Source organism: Canis lupus, chromosome 1, assembly GCF_011100685.1.
Source record: "Canis lupus familiaris isolate Mischka breed German Shepherd chromosome 1, alternate assembly UU_Cfam_GSD_1.0, whole genome shotgun sequence".
Classification (NCBI taxonomy): Eukaryota; Metazoa; Chordata; class Mammalia; order Carnivora; family Canidae; genus Canis; species Canis lupus.
In genome coordinates, this window is record NC_049222.1 from 11,413,859 (window position 1) to 11,427,874 (window position 14,016).

The 14,016-nt window shown below is 33.1% G+C and overlaps 1 pseudogene; it reads left to right on the plus strand.

Moving 5' to 3' along the window:
* The first annotated feature begins 7,872 nt into the window (after positions 1-7,872).
* Positions 7,873-7,963, plus strand: LOC119869888 (annotated as a pseudogene).
* The last annotated feature ends 6,053 nt before the right edge of the window (positions 7,964-14,016 follow it).

Genomic DNA, 14,016 nt, shown 5'->3' on the forward strand with positions numbered 1-14,016 from the left:
GGCCATTATGGTAGGCATATATTGGTATTTCTTTGCAGTTTCTAATAATGATTTCAAGCAACATGTTTGTGGTGGAGAAGGGCTTACTGATCATTCATTTATCTCCTTTTATAAAGTGTACAAGATTGTATCCATTTTTAATTGGACAGGACTTCTGTGTGTATTCTGGGTATAAGAACTTTGTGAGATACATGTATTTTAATATTACTCTATAGTCTATGACTTGCAAATCAGTTTTTTAAAAGATTTATTTATTTATTCATGAGAGACATATATAGAGAGAGAGAGGCAGAGACACAGGAGGAGGGAGAAGCAGGCTCCATGCCAGGAGCCCGACGTGGGACTCGATCCCAGGACTCCAGGATCGGCCCTGGGCCAAAGGCAGGCGCTAAACCGCTAAGCCACCTAGGGATCCCCTGCAAATCACTTTTAATAATACTTTAGATGAGAAAATTTTAATTTTGATGAAATCTAGTTTATCAACTTTTTTTTTTCTTGCAATTAGCTTTGTTTGGGTCCCTCTTAAGAACATTTACCTCCCATTATTATGTTTTAGGTTTCAGATATTACACACAGGTCTGTGAGTCATCCTGATTTAATTATGGCAAGAGTTAAGGTCAAAGTTTATTTATTAGCATTCATATATCCAGTTGTGCCAAGATAGTTTTTGAAGTCTTTTATTTCTTTTTTTTTTAATTTTTTTTTATTTATTTATGATAGTCACAGAGAGAGAGAGAGAGAGGCAGAGACACAGGCAGAGGGAGAAGCAGGCTCCATGCACCGGGAGCCCGATGTGGGATTCGATCCCGGGTCTCCAGGAACGCGCCCTGGGCCAAAGGCAGGCGCCAAACCGTTGCGCCACCCAGGGATCCCTGAAGTCTTTTATTTCTTAATTTATTGTAATAGTTTATTAATTGTAAATTAAGCAAATGAGATTATATATATAATTTATTTATATATTGTATATAATTTATTTCCAAATATAATATGTATTTATATATTATATATTTCTCTAGGTATACCATCTCTTTCTTGAGACTGTATTTTGTTCCTTTGGTCTATTTACTAATCTCTCCAAAAATATCTCACCAAATTACCTGTCTAAACTGCTATAGATCAGTAGTTAATTTTGCAATCCATATTTTAAGTTTTATAAGCTGATTCCTCCAGATTTCTCTTGACTATTCTAGGTCCTTTGACTTTGGCTTTCCACATAAATTTTACAATCAATCTATACACGTGCAGAAAAGGCTGGGATTTTGACTGAGATAACTTTGAATTTGTAGAGTCTTTTGGAGAAAATTGGACATCTTAATACCAAGTCTTCATGCTACACATTTTGTATATCCATGTATTTTATAGGATATTTAAGAAATTTATCTTAGCAATGATTTTTTTATTTTGCATATAGTGATATTAAATTTTTAATGAATTTTATTCCTAGACATATAATATAAGGGAAAGCTTGTATTCAATTAATATTGCAATATAACCAATGACTGCAACTCTAGCAGCTTAAAAACAAACAAAAAATCTGTTATTATCTCCCTGTTCTATAGACCAGAAATGCAGTACAGTGTGCTAATGTTTTTTTTTTTCCCCCTTTAGCAGATTTTCAGCTTTCTCTTTATATTTGGTTTTGTGAAATTTGAACATAACCTACCTAGGTGTGGTCTCCTTTGTGTTCATCAAGGAACTCTGCTAGTCTCAGTGGATGGAAGTGAAAGCCAGGAAAGTGTCATCTCACTCAGAATGTTTGCCTCTTTCCAGGATCATATCCTGCCCTTTTCAGTGTGAATTTGGTTGATTTTAGCACTTTCAAACATTTGCTTTTTCTATTTTGTCCAGAGTTTACAATTGCTATCCATAAGAGGTTTTGATCAATAAATACTACCCAGCCATTATCATAACAGGAATTTTCAGCTTCTTTCTTGATATTTAAGATGGCTGGGTGAAAACAAATTACCTGTGCAAAATATTTGAATTTCAAGGCTATCATTTTTTTGTATTAAATATCTATTTTGGAAAATAACAGATGAAAAATTAATGTTTTCTGTCAGACTGTGACTACAATAATTTGGCGATTTTCTGTGACATTAGTTGTGTATGATTGAATAGAAGGAAGTAAATTGCTCACAAAGTAGTCCAGAAAAAAAATGCATTCATTTACTTCAATGTTTCTTTTTATTACATAACAAACTCTTTATATACAGGGTAGAAATATCAGTGGATATTGAGTTAGGAAAATAGTTAAGTTATTAGTTTGGATCATTGTATTATAGCAATTCACAAATGCACTTAAATTGAAATTATTTTTATAATATCTATATTAATTAAATGATACTATTATATATTTTTATAACCATGTTGATATTATTCATGCTTTCAACAAAGAATAGCATTACCTTTTGCAATCAATCTCAAAAAAATAAACATTTTCTTTCCCTAGATATTACTTTGACTCTAGTAGACAGCAATCCACTTTTTTTCATTTAAATTCAATTAGCTAACATACAATACATAGTTTCCAATGCAGTGTTCAATAATTCATCAGTTGCATATAACACCCGGTGCTCATCACATCACGTGCCCTCCTTAATGCCCATCACCTGATTACCCCATCCCCCCAGCAACCTCCTCTGCAACAATCCTCAGTTTGTGTCCCATAGGTAATATTCTCTCATGGTTTGCCTCCCTTTCTGATGACTTCCCATTTAGTCTCCCCTCTCTTACCCTATGAATCTCTTTGCTTTTTCTTATATTCCACATAAAGTGAAACCATATAAGTGTCTTTCTAAGATTGACTTATTTCGCTCAGCATAATACACTTCATTTCCATCTACATTGATATAAAGGTAAGTTTTCACCCTTTCTTATGGCTGAGTACTATTCCATTGTGTATATATACCTATCCATTCATCTGTTGATGAATGAGCTGATGTCTCAGCTCTTTCCATAGTTTGACTGTTGTGAAAATTGCTGCTATGAACATTGGTGCAGGTGCCCCTTCAGATCATTACATTCGTATCTTTGGGGTAAATGCCTAATAGTGTAATTGTTACGTTTAGGGTAGCTGTATTTTTGACTTCCTGAGGAAACTCCATACTGTTGGAAAACAGAGTGGCTGCACCAGCTTGCATTCCCCCCAACAGTGTAAGAGGGTTCCCTTTTCTCCATATCCTCACCAACATCTGTTGTTTCCTGTCTTGTTAATTTTAGCCATTCTGACTGGTGGAAGGTGGTATCTATTGTGGTTTTGATTTATATCCCCCTGATGCAAAGTACTGTGGAGCATTTTTTCATTTGTCTGTTGGTCATTTGTATGTCTTCTTTGGAGAAACGTCTGTTCATTTCTTCTGCCTATTTCTTAACTGGATTCTTTGTTTTTTTGGGTGTTGAGTTTAATAACTTCTTTACAGATCGTGGATACTAGTCCTTTATCTGATAGGTCATTTGCAAATATCTTCTTCCATTCTGTAGGTTTCCATTTAGTTTTGTTGACTGTTTCCTTTGCTGTGCAGAAGCGTTTTATCTTGGTGAAGTCCCAATAGTTCATTTTTGCCTTTGTTTCCCTTGCCTCTGGAGACATGTATAGCAAGAAGTTGCTGTGGCTGAAGTAAAAGATGTTGTTGCCTGTGTTCTCTTCTAGGATATTGATGGATTCCTGTCTTACATTTAGGTTTTTCATTCATTTTGATCCATTATTTTAGTGTATGGTGTAAGAAAATGGTCCAGTTTCATTTCTCTACATGTGGCATCACAATGCCAGGCTTCAAGCTTTATTACAAAGCTGTAACCATCAAGACAGCATGGTATTGGCACAAAAATAGACACTTAGATCAATGGAGCAGAATAGAGAATCTAGAAACAGACCCTCAACTCTACAGTCAACTAATCTTCAACAGAGCAGGGAAGAATATCCAATTCTTTGGAAAAAAGACAGTCGCTTCAATAAATGGAATAATCTGTTTTTTAAAAATGGGGACAATCGCATACTTATATTCAGAACATTATCAGTGCTATGTCTGAAAATATTTTAATTTATAATATTCAGAATGTATTATCATGTTTTTCACCTTCCCTAGACTTTTACTATGTACTACCATGTACCAGTCATATTAATATGTGCTTAAAATAATACGAGTGGATATTTTAACTTGGAAATAGACTCTATCACATAGAGCAAAATCATTTTAAATTTCATGTAATTCAGGTTATAAAAGTGGCACACCAAAAAATAATCCAGGGGGAAATTTTCAATAAAAATATTCAAATATATCTGCTTAAAAAAAACTCTGAATGTTTGAGTAAGAGTTAAAAAAATACTCCAAAGTAAATTAGAAATGCATTTAAAATATATAAAAGTTAAAGAATCAAGTTGAAAACTTTATTAGTTGATTTCATTTTTATTTTAAGTTTCTGATATTATCATTATCTTGAGATTTTTTATGAGGTAGCATAATTTCTTGATGTCCTTAGTGTCTAATGATTGACTTATTTAACTGCTTACAATTTTTACATTTTGGTAACCATGTGTCTAGATGAAGGTAGATGGTTGGGAGATGAAAGTATCAAATTAGGAATAATCATTTTACTAACATCAATTCTGAGCATAAATTAGGTTTCCATATATCACATAAAACATGCACCTACACCTGTACACAGATACATGTATTTCCAAAAATGATATTGTTCTCATGAAAAATGGCATGCTCCAAAATCGAATGCTAATCTTTCAGGAAAAGTGTCATTGATTTTATTGTAATAATCAATTTAAAAATGAACTAACATTTTCCAAAAATAAAAAGTATAAAAAATAATTTCTAGTCAACTGAAATATCATCTGAAACAAAATGGGAATATTTTTAACATTTTCTCAATACGTTATCAAAAAGATATTGATTTAAAATAGTATTACTAAAAATATGTTAATAAAATGATTATTATTCAATATTGTATTTCATTCAACTTGGAAAAAAATCTTACCATATTTTTCTGCTCACCCTAAACATATTGGAATCTATAAAAGCATAACAGTTACATTTCCCTCATTTTATTTCTCCTTGTATATTTATAGTTTGTAATGGTTTTAATGACCTGTGGATAGGGTTTCTCCAGCAGGTAATAATGTGTTTTTTTTTTTTTCTGCCAGGAAATAATCAACCTAGGTCATCATTATTTAAATAAGTAGATGATTATATGGCTAAAGGGAAAAATAGGATATATGTTATAAGAAAAAATTTACTTTTTTTATGATTGAGGGATATTTTCTTCAACTAATACAAGATGCTTTTTATTTGTCACCTCTCTATTGAAAGTACATCACCCTAAGTTCACTGCTGAGTATATACCTAATGGAAGGAATAAATCTTTGAACACCACTGAGAGTACAAATTTGGCTGTGCCCTGTGCAACATCTCAAAGTTAATGGATAGAAAAGTTATTAGTTAATACTAAACCTTCGATGGCCTTGAGTTACTCAGAAACATGGATTTTATAGTAAAAACTGGTTATATCTCTATTCTTCTATTTACTGTTACAACTTTGTCAAAGTATTTCACAATTTTGGTAATAAATTTTTCTATATAGATTAGATAATATAAATTTTATAGTTGGAGAATTGTTAATTCTACTGAATCTAGTATATTTCTTTGGAATAAAAGCTCAATAGATGTGCTCTCTCCCTTTTGTTTCTCTTAGACTAATGGTCTAGTACTCATATTGACACCTAGTATATGCAATTTAAAAATAATGATTATAACATAGGTATTTTGTGATGGTAAGGACTTTATGTTTCTAGATATAATGATTGCTGTTGACTTTTTAATAATTTTTTTGTTGGTGGGGGAAATGAAAACATAGATTGACTTTACATAATGATTTAAACATAATTACAAATATTTATAGACTGTTATGTACTAAATGTTTGTGTCTTCCCAAAATTCACATGTTGAAATCCTAACCTCCAATGTGATGGTGTTTGGAGATAGGGCCTTTGGGAAGCACTGAGGTCATGTACATGGAGGCCTCATGAAATGGATTAGTGCCCTTATAAGAAGAAACACAAGAGAGCTTGCTTCTTTTCTCTGCTGTCGACAATCTAAAGATACAGCAAGAAGGGGTCATATACAAACAAGAAAACGAGCTGTCATTGGACACCAAATCTGTGAAGGTATTAGGAGGTAGAACATTTGGGAGGTGCTTTGTCATGAGTGTGGAACTGTCATGAATGAGATTAGTGTCATTATACAAGGGATGATAGAGAGCTCTGCCATCCCCTCTACCATGTAAGGACACTGGGAAAAACCAGCCATCTATGCACCAGAAAGCAAGCTCTTGCTGAACATCAGATCTGATGGTACCTTTATTTTAGACTTTCCAGCCTTCAAAACTGTGAGAAATAAATGTTTTACCTAAGCCACCCAGTCTATGGTCTTTTTGTTATGGCAGCCACAGCTAAGACTGAAACACCACTAAAAATCAGGACCATGAGTGTTCTTAAAGGAAAGAGGCATATTTGGGCTCCAAACTAAAGCATGCTTTGGACAGATCATGGGTGCCAATGTATTCAGAGAGAAAAGGATTCCAATCACGTTTTAGAATTTGGGGCTTCTACCCTATGAAATTTCATAGTATAAACTTGGTATCCTCAGCAAACACAGACTTGGTGTTCAAGAGTAGTACTCATGTGAATATGTTGAAAGAGAATTCTCATTTTTGCTTTTTACCTGTCATCTTACTAGAGTCCCACAGGTGCTAAAATTGATCCATAATACTTAATTAAAGTAAGCTTTGAATTTATGCTCTCAGGTAAAAATGGTTACCCAAGTGATCGTGAGTTGAGCAGCAATGGGAATGGTTAGGTAATGACTTTCCCACTTAACCTTCTTCCCCAAGAATAACTATTTTAATTTTTGTGTACTCTGACTTTCTTCATAAGGTTGTGCATAAAAAAGGACTCTGGTGCCACAAAAAGTATTAAAAGTTACTGTTTTATCTCACATTTAGATCTTTCATGCATTTTGAGTTTATCTTTGTGTATGGTGCAAGAGAGTGGTCTAGTTTCATTCTTCTGCATGTGGATGTCCAATTTTCCCAGCACCATTTATTGAAGAGACTGTCTTTCTTCCAATGGATAGTCTTTCCTCCTTTATCGAATATTAGTTGCCCATAAAGTTCAGGGTCCACTTCTGGATTCTCTATTCTGTTCCACTGATCTATGTGTCTGTTTTTGTGCCAGTACCACACTGTCTTGATGACCACAGCTTTGTAGTACAACCTGAAATCTGGCATTGCGATGCCCCCAGATATGGTTCTTTTTTAAAATTCCCCTGGCTATTCGGGGTCTTTTCTGATTCCACACAAATCTTAAAATAATTTGTTCTAACTCTCTGAAGAAAGTCCATGGTATTTTGATAGGGATTGCATTAAACGTGTATATTGCCCTGGGTAACATTGACATTTTCACAATATTAATTCTGCCAATCCATGAGCATGGAATATTTTTCCATCTCTTTGTGTCTTCCTCAATTTCTTTCAGAAGTGTTCTATAGTTTTCAGGGTATAGATCCTTTACATCTTTGGTTAGGTTTATTCCTAGGTATCTTGACTAAAAAACTATATGAAAGTCCATGGGCCAAACAATTTAATATGTACTGAAAAAAATAAAAAAGAAGTGCTTTATCCACATATTTTAAAGTGTATCAATTATTACTACATCATTTCAAGAGAAAATATTTTCAGATTTTTCATTCCCAAATTGTAAAATTATTTAAATTTAGAAGTTTCCATCATGACTGAACACTACTATTATTATTAAATTGAACCCATCTACAATTGCCATTTTTATAGATTAAAAATGAGAGAATGTGAGTACTCAGCAGCACATGTATTAAAATTGGAATGATACAGAGATTAGCATGGCTCCTATGCAAAGATGACACACAAATTGAGTATTGTTTTTATTCCAATCATGAAGTGGTAGAAAAGAAATACATCAGAAAGTTATCAAAGGTCAACATTATAAACATGAAGAACTCACAGTGAAAATTCTTACTTTTTTACTCTAAGTAATAAACTTCCCAAAAGAAATTTTGCAAAATTAGAAAAACACTCTGAGCAAGTGGTATTTTTCCCTCTAAATTCTCAAAATTTTAGTAATGCTAACTAAATAATAACAAGACTATTTTTGAAGCCTCTTCAAGGAGCTATTGTGTTTTTGTCTTTTTTTTTTTTTGTACAAGAAAACAAGAACCGTTTTCACAAAACAAAAACTATTGATTTAAGTTGATCTAAATATATTTAAGTCAGATAATGCAAGGAAGTTATATATCTTTAAGCTTTCATTTAGATTATTGTATATAATTATAAAAAATTAAAGCCATTCCTTCTGTTATGTATTACATAACATTTCTTTCTTTGCTGTACTTTAGATTATTCATTTTTCCTAGTTAGCTTTAAAGACCTTATGACATTCTTATTATTCATTTTCTGGTCTTCTTCCTTCCCCAATCCCCCAACCCCATTCCGTATATTCATATTTAAATATCGAAATGTAAGATTTCTCTTCAAGTTACCAGTGATTTAACAATAAACAAACAAAACTTTTTAAGGTGAGTTTTTCAGTATGAAAACAATGGCAATAAGGAGCAAAAAAATAAATGTAAATTATATTTGGACTTTTTCATAATTTGTGTATTATATTTATTTTCCCCTTTGGTGTGGGATATTTTTATGAATAATTGAGTATATGAATAAATGAACATTATATATATGCCGTATCTATAGTAATTGTTAAAACTACCATAGATACATTCAACAGAAATTCCATACTACCCCCCCCCCCTTACATTAGAAAATCTAACGGTGTTCGTAAAACTTGCTCTTATATCTTGCTTTTGACACTAATGGGAGTTTTCAGTAAAGACAAGTCCAATTGATGCATGAGCCTAGTAGTTCCCCTTAATTGTGTTTGTAAATTCAATAGCTATTATAGAAAGAGACATTCTTGGCTGCACTTTACAAAAATTATTATACCTCCTAGACCATACTTTATTCATTCTTAACTTCTATGTGTTTTAAAACTGTCTTGTGTTAAGAGTAACTCAGAAACGTATACTTGACTCTCACAGACTTTGGATGGTTTTTGTTCTGTCACATGTTCCTCTGATAGCTCAATACATTTTGTCTAAATCTAACATAATGGTGTTGAGAGTCTATCATAAAAGAATGAAGAAAATTCTTTATAAATCAAAACACCGTAAAAGAAATAGAAGTGAATATTCTATTCTGGAATATTTTTGAAATGAGTTCTTAGTTGAAAGAAACAGGAAAGCCTTTAAGTTGCTGTTAAAAATTTGTATCAATAATATTTATTATTGAATATGAAATATTGATCTTTGTCCAATACTGGGGTACATTTTAAGTCTTAGATTCTCTAAAAACATTTTCAGTGGCTGCATAAATAGATATCACTAGTCATAACTGAAGTATGAATTAAAAAGAAAAATCTTGGTGTGTTGGAAGAGCCATAGTCACTTCTTGGAAATACATACTTCCTTTTGTTATTGCCTCTTGGTTCGTGCTGCCTGGCTACTTCTACAAGAGCCCTCATCCTGTCTGCTCTGTAAATTGACCACTGATGCTTTGGTCTCATACGATAAACATTCAGAAATAACTAGTTATCTTTTATAAGGAAAGCAGTTATGGGAAAGCTGGGGGAAATTGATCAACCTTAAGACTTTTCTGTTTCCCTAAACATGGCATGTTTGGATTTCTCCATCATGATACAGGGAAATCTGCTAGGCAATTCTATCCCAGAATTCAAAATCATAAGTGGTACTCTTAAGGCTTTATTTCTTGGCTTTGTTCTGGAACATTTCATGCTTTTCTTTGACATTCTCTTTAAGAACATCTAGGAGGTAAATGGGAAGACTTGAGGATATAGCCATCTGATCTTTTGCCCTCCCCTCCCACTTCAGACTTCCAATGTTTCGTGGGTGGGATTTATTCACTAAGTCTATCCTTGTTCCTCTTCTTTGTATAACATATGACTTTTTATCTATTAGGGCTGCATTTGGCTATATTTTTGCTTGAATACTCTAGAAAACAAGATATAAGGTAAATGTTTGTGTAATAATAATTTTCTGAGAAGGATTCAATTCCAAGGAAGCAGAAGTGAGGAGATAGGGAAAAGAGGTGGAGAGAGGAACTCTGTTAGAGAATTTGTTGTGAAACTAAGTACAGCATCAATACCAGCTAAACACCCATTCTTGTCAGATTTCTACAGAGCATCTATTAGTAAATATTCCATGGGAAGTGAGAAGAGTGTAGTGTACTGCACATAAGGTGAGGTATGTTGAGTTTTGCTGATGGGTGACACAAGAGATGAAGAGCAATTACAGCAACAGCATCCTTATAAGTAACAACAGATGGGAAAAATAGCAGCCCAGCTCCACAACACATGGATGGGTGCTATCCATTAAAAGCCCACTCTGGCTATAAGGAAAAGATGCCTAAATCTGGACTGATGCATGAATGAATCTTTTTTTGACTGCCATAGTAGAAAGCAAATCCACTTGCATGTTCTGAGAGTACTAGAATTTCACCTGAAAATTACTTTCAGCCCTGACTTTTTCCCTGAGAAGCAAGGAAAGATCCAACTCTTTAATGTTGTGGCTACTTGTAATCTTCTAAATCAAGTATTACAGGTGAGGCTGATGGCCAAATCAAGCTCCAGGAATTATTTTTGTGTGTGTCTCTCTGAGCAAAGACATTTACATATTTAAAGATTGTGGAGGAAAAAAAAAGAAAGAAAAATCTGTGATAGAGACCCATAAACTCTAAAATATTTCCAATATATAACTTTACAGAAAAAATGCACCAATCCCTATTCTAAAAACACTGTAAAAAGAGTATGACAAACTAAGCTATAGATCCCATTACTACAACTACTGCAGGTAATGTACTTAATTTTCATTACATCTTTTTTCCACCTTTAGCTGGTCTGGGTTTCTTGCCTTATGGAGTGATACAGACCCTCATCCCTTAGAGTCTGCCACTGGTTTTCTAAACAAGGGAACCACTTTCCAGAGAAGGGAAGTTGTTTGTTCATTGGCCTTCATGGTCATATATGAAGAGAGAATTGGATGGTCAACTACATGCAAATCATGTTTGGCTTCCATTGCCTAATAGAGCAGATTGGGGAGCCTAGGATCATTCTAGGGGAGTAAACACACATATATGTTTACTGTTCAGACTGAAAATTTTTGATTAACATTGTTTTCTCATTTATTGAGACTCCCAAATATTTGCAGTAAAGCCAAATGTCTAGAAACAGTCTATAAGATTGATCATTTCTTTTCTTCTTCATTTTCTCTTTTAGTGACTGGCTTCTGTTCTCTGTCACTCCTTTAGCCATTAGGTTAATAGCCTCTGCCCTGGACAATTCAAACAATTGCCTTAGAAGGGGGAAAAGCCATTATTAATATAGTCTTTGCCAATTTCCTTACGCCCTTGGTCTGGAAGAGAATAGTTAATAAGTAGCATGGAAATAAATTGAGACTAATCCTATCAATATTTTCTCCTGATAAATATATACCTTAAGACTTTTCTGTTTCCCTAAACATGGCATGTTTAGATATACCCCCTCCCACTCCCACTGCCTCCCTTGGATAAACCAGATTTTGGGATAAAGAAGCTGGCTTTTACTTGCTTTTCTTCATAATATTGAATTCCCTATCTCTGGTTCTTTCTCTTGAGGACTCTATTAGGAAGGTCTCAAGTTGCTCCTAATCGAAATTCATGTGAAGATGACCTAAACAAATAAAGATTTCATTTTTCACTTAATAGCTCTGTAGCATGGCTCTCACTGATAATTTTCTCCAACTTTCTGCTCTACTTCATTATAAATATTAACAGTATGTCTTAATCATATTGCCTCATAAAAATTTTCATATACAGCCACATTACAAAGAAGGAAATTGAGGTATTATGAGATAGAACTCTCTTCTTACCTGGACACAATCAAAAACTTTCCCAGAAGTTACCAGCAAACTATTCCTTATACATCACTGGATTGTTCTGGATCAATCCCCCTCACCTCCCTCAAGGAACTGGGAAAATGAGTAGTTGTCATGACTGGCTAAGACCAATGGTGATTTGCTGCCTGGGACAGGATTAAACAAAACAAAAATGTTTGTTCATTTAAACTAAACCAAACTGAACTCTTACTAGTAAAAAAAAACTAAAAAGAAGGGTCTAATATGCAGGATCTGGCTCAGCAAAAATTTCTTTTGAGTTCACTGGGATTACTTCTTGATATGTAAAGATAAGCACTTAGAATTAGACAAAGCCTGTTTCTCTCAGACAAAATCTCACTAATAAGATTGTAATCACAGTATGAAATATGAAACCATCAAAATCGACAGCTAAAAACTGAGCAATAAATTCATTGTTAGAGCGATTATTGCTCTTTCTCTGATACACCAAAACACATTGATTTAGTGGTTGAGGAGCCAAACAACATTATGAATGAAAAAAAATAAGAATATCTCATTTCATTTTTTCAAAATATTATATCAATTACTATGCCTTAATGACTGCCAAGTGACAGGCAGTATAACTTGAAAATGAGAATTATATTTGAGGATAATTAATTTAAGAGCTCAGTTAATTTTTCATCATTAGCACATCCTTTGAATTTTTGCCCTAATAGAAGTGAAGGGGATGCATTTATTAATTCTTATGTTATCACCTGGATACAGTTATGATCATTTCAAAAATAAATAAATAACAACAGAAAAAAGCCCAAATCCTCCCTGGGTAGAAAATAACATTCTGTGGACATTATATGCAGCAATTAAAATCTGACCTTGACTTAATTTCATTAGAATTTTTTCAAAGAGTTTTTGTAGGCTACAATGATGCCAGATTTTAAGGGACTCATTCAAGACATAGGCTCGGTTTGTGTTTCAATATTTTAATGTAATTGCATTTTTAAAAATAACATAGTTTTGTAAGTTATACAACAGAATAATTATACTGCATCATTATGAGGGTGTCTACATTTAATTTGACTGCTTTCAAAATATTTTCCATGTTTTAGTTCTCTGAATGTTAAATTCTTACAATACGTCCTTTAACTTTTTTTCCCCATGTATTTATATATGTTAGAAACAGGCAACTTATGTGTGTTACTTAGAAAGAGTCAATTTGATGGGGTAGTAGAAGCAGATTTTTACTTCTATCCTTTTAGAGTTTTTTGGCTTGGCCTAGAATTAAAATTGACATAAGACGTGTCAAAGGAGAAAAGCATGCAAATATACAGCAAGTCTTATGTGATATGGAAGCTCTCATAAGGACTAAAGACCCAAGGAAATGGAACCTTCATGCTCTTATAGCAGGTTAAACAAAGAGAAGCAATTATGGAAAAGTGTCTAAATTCTGTGGGGAGGCTAAAGAAAAAGAATTACTCTAAGAAGGCCTGTTTGTATATAATTCTATAAGTCTCAACTGATGATTAGAACGTCACTTTCCTTATTTTCTAGGGAGGGTATCTTTCATACAGAAATTTCATCTCCTGCATTCAGGAATAGAAGAGAGGGTCAGAGTAGCCTTCTTGTATCTGCCATTTCTCAAGTGACTTTAACTCAAAATAATCAGTATGTCAAAGCAGCACATTTTGGTGTACATTTTCTGAATTCCTTCAATGTTTATGTTAATATAAGTTGTGATTTAATTCATATGGGGTGACAGACAATGACAAAATGGCTGTAGTATAATCTTATATAATTTTCTCATGTGATAAATGTTACTATTTTAACCAATAATTTTAACTAAATTATGTACAGTTTTTATCAGTAACTTAATTAGATAACTGCTATTTTCTCCAATTTAATCCATGAATTAATCGTTTACATAAAATTCTTAAATAATGTGTTTTTACCAATATTATTCATACCAGATATTTTCGCCCTTATAAAAATCACATTTTTAATACTAAATATCATATTTGTC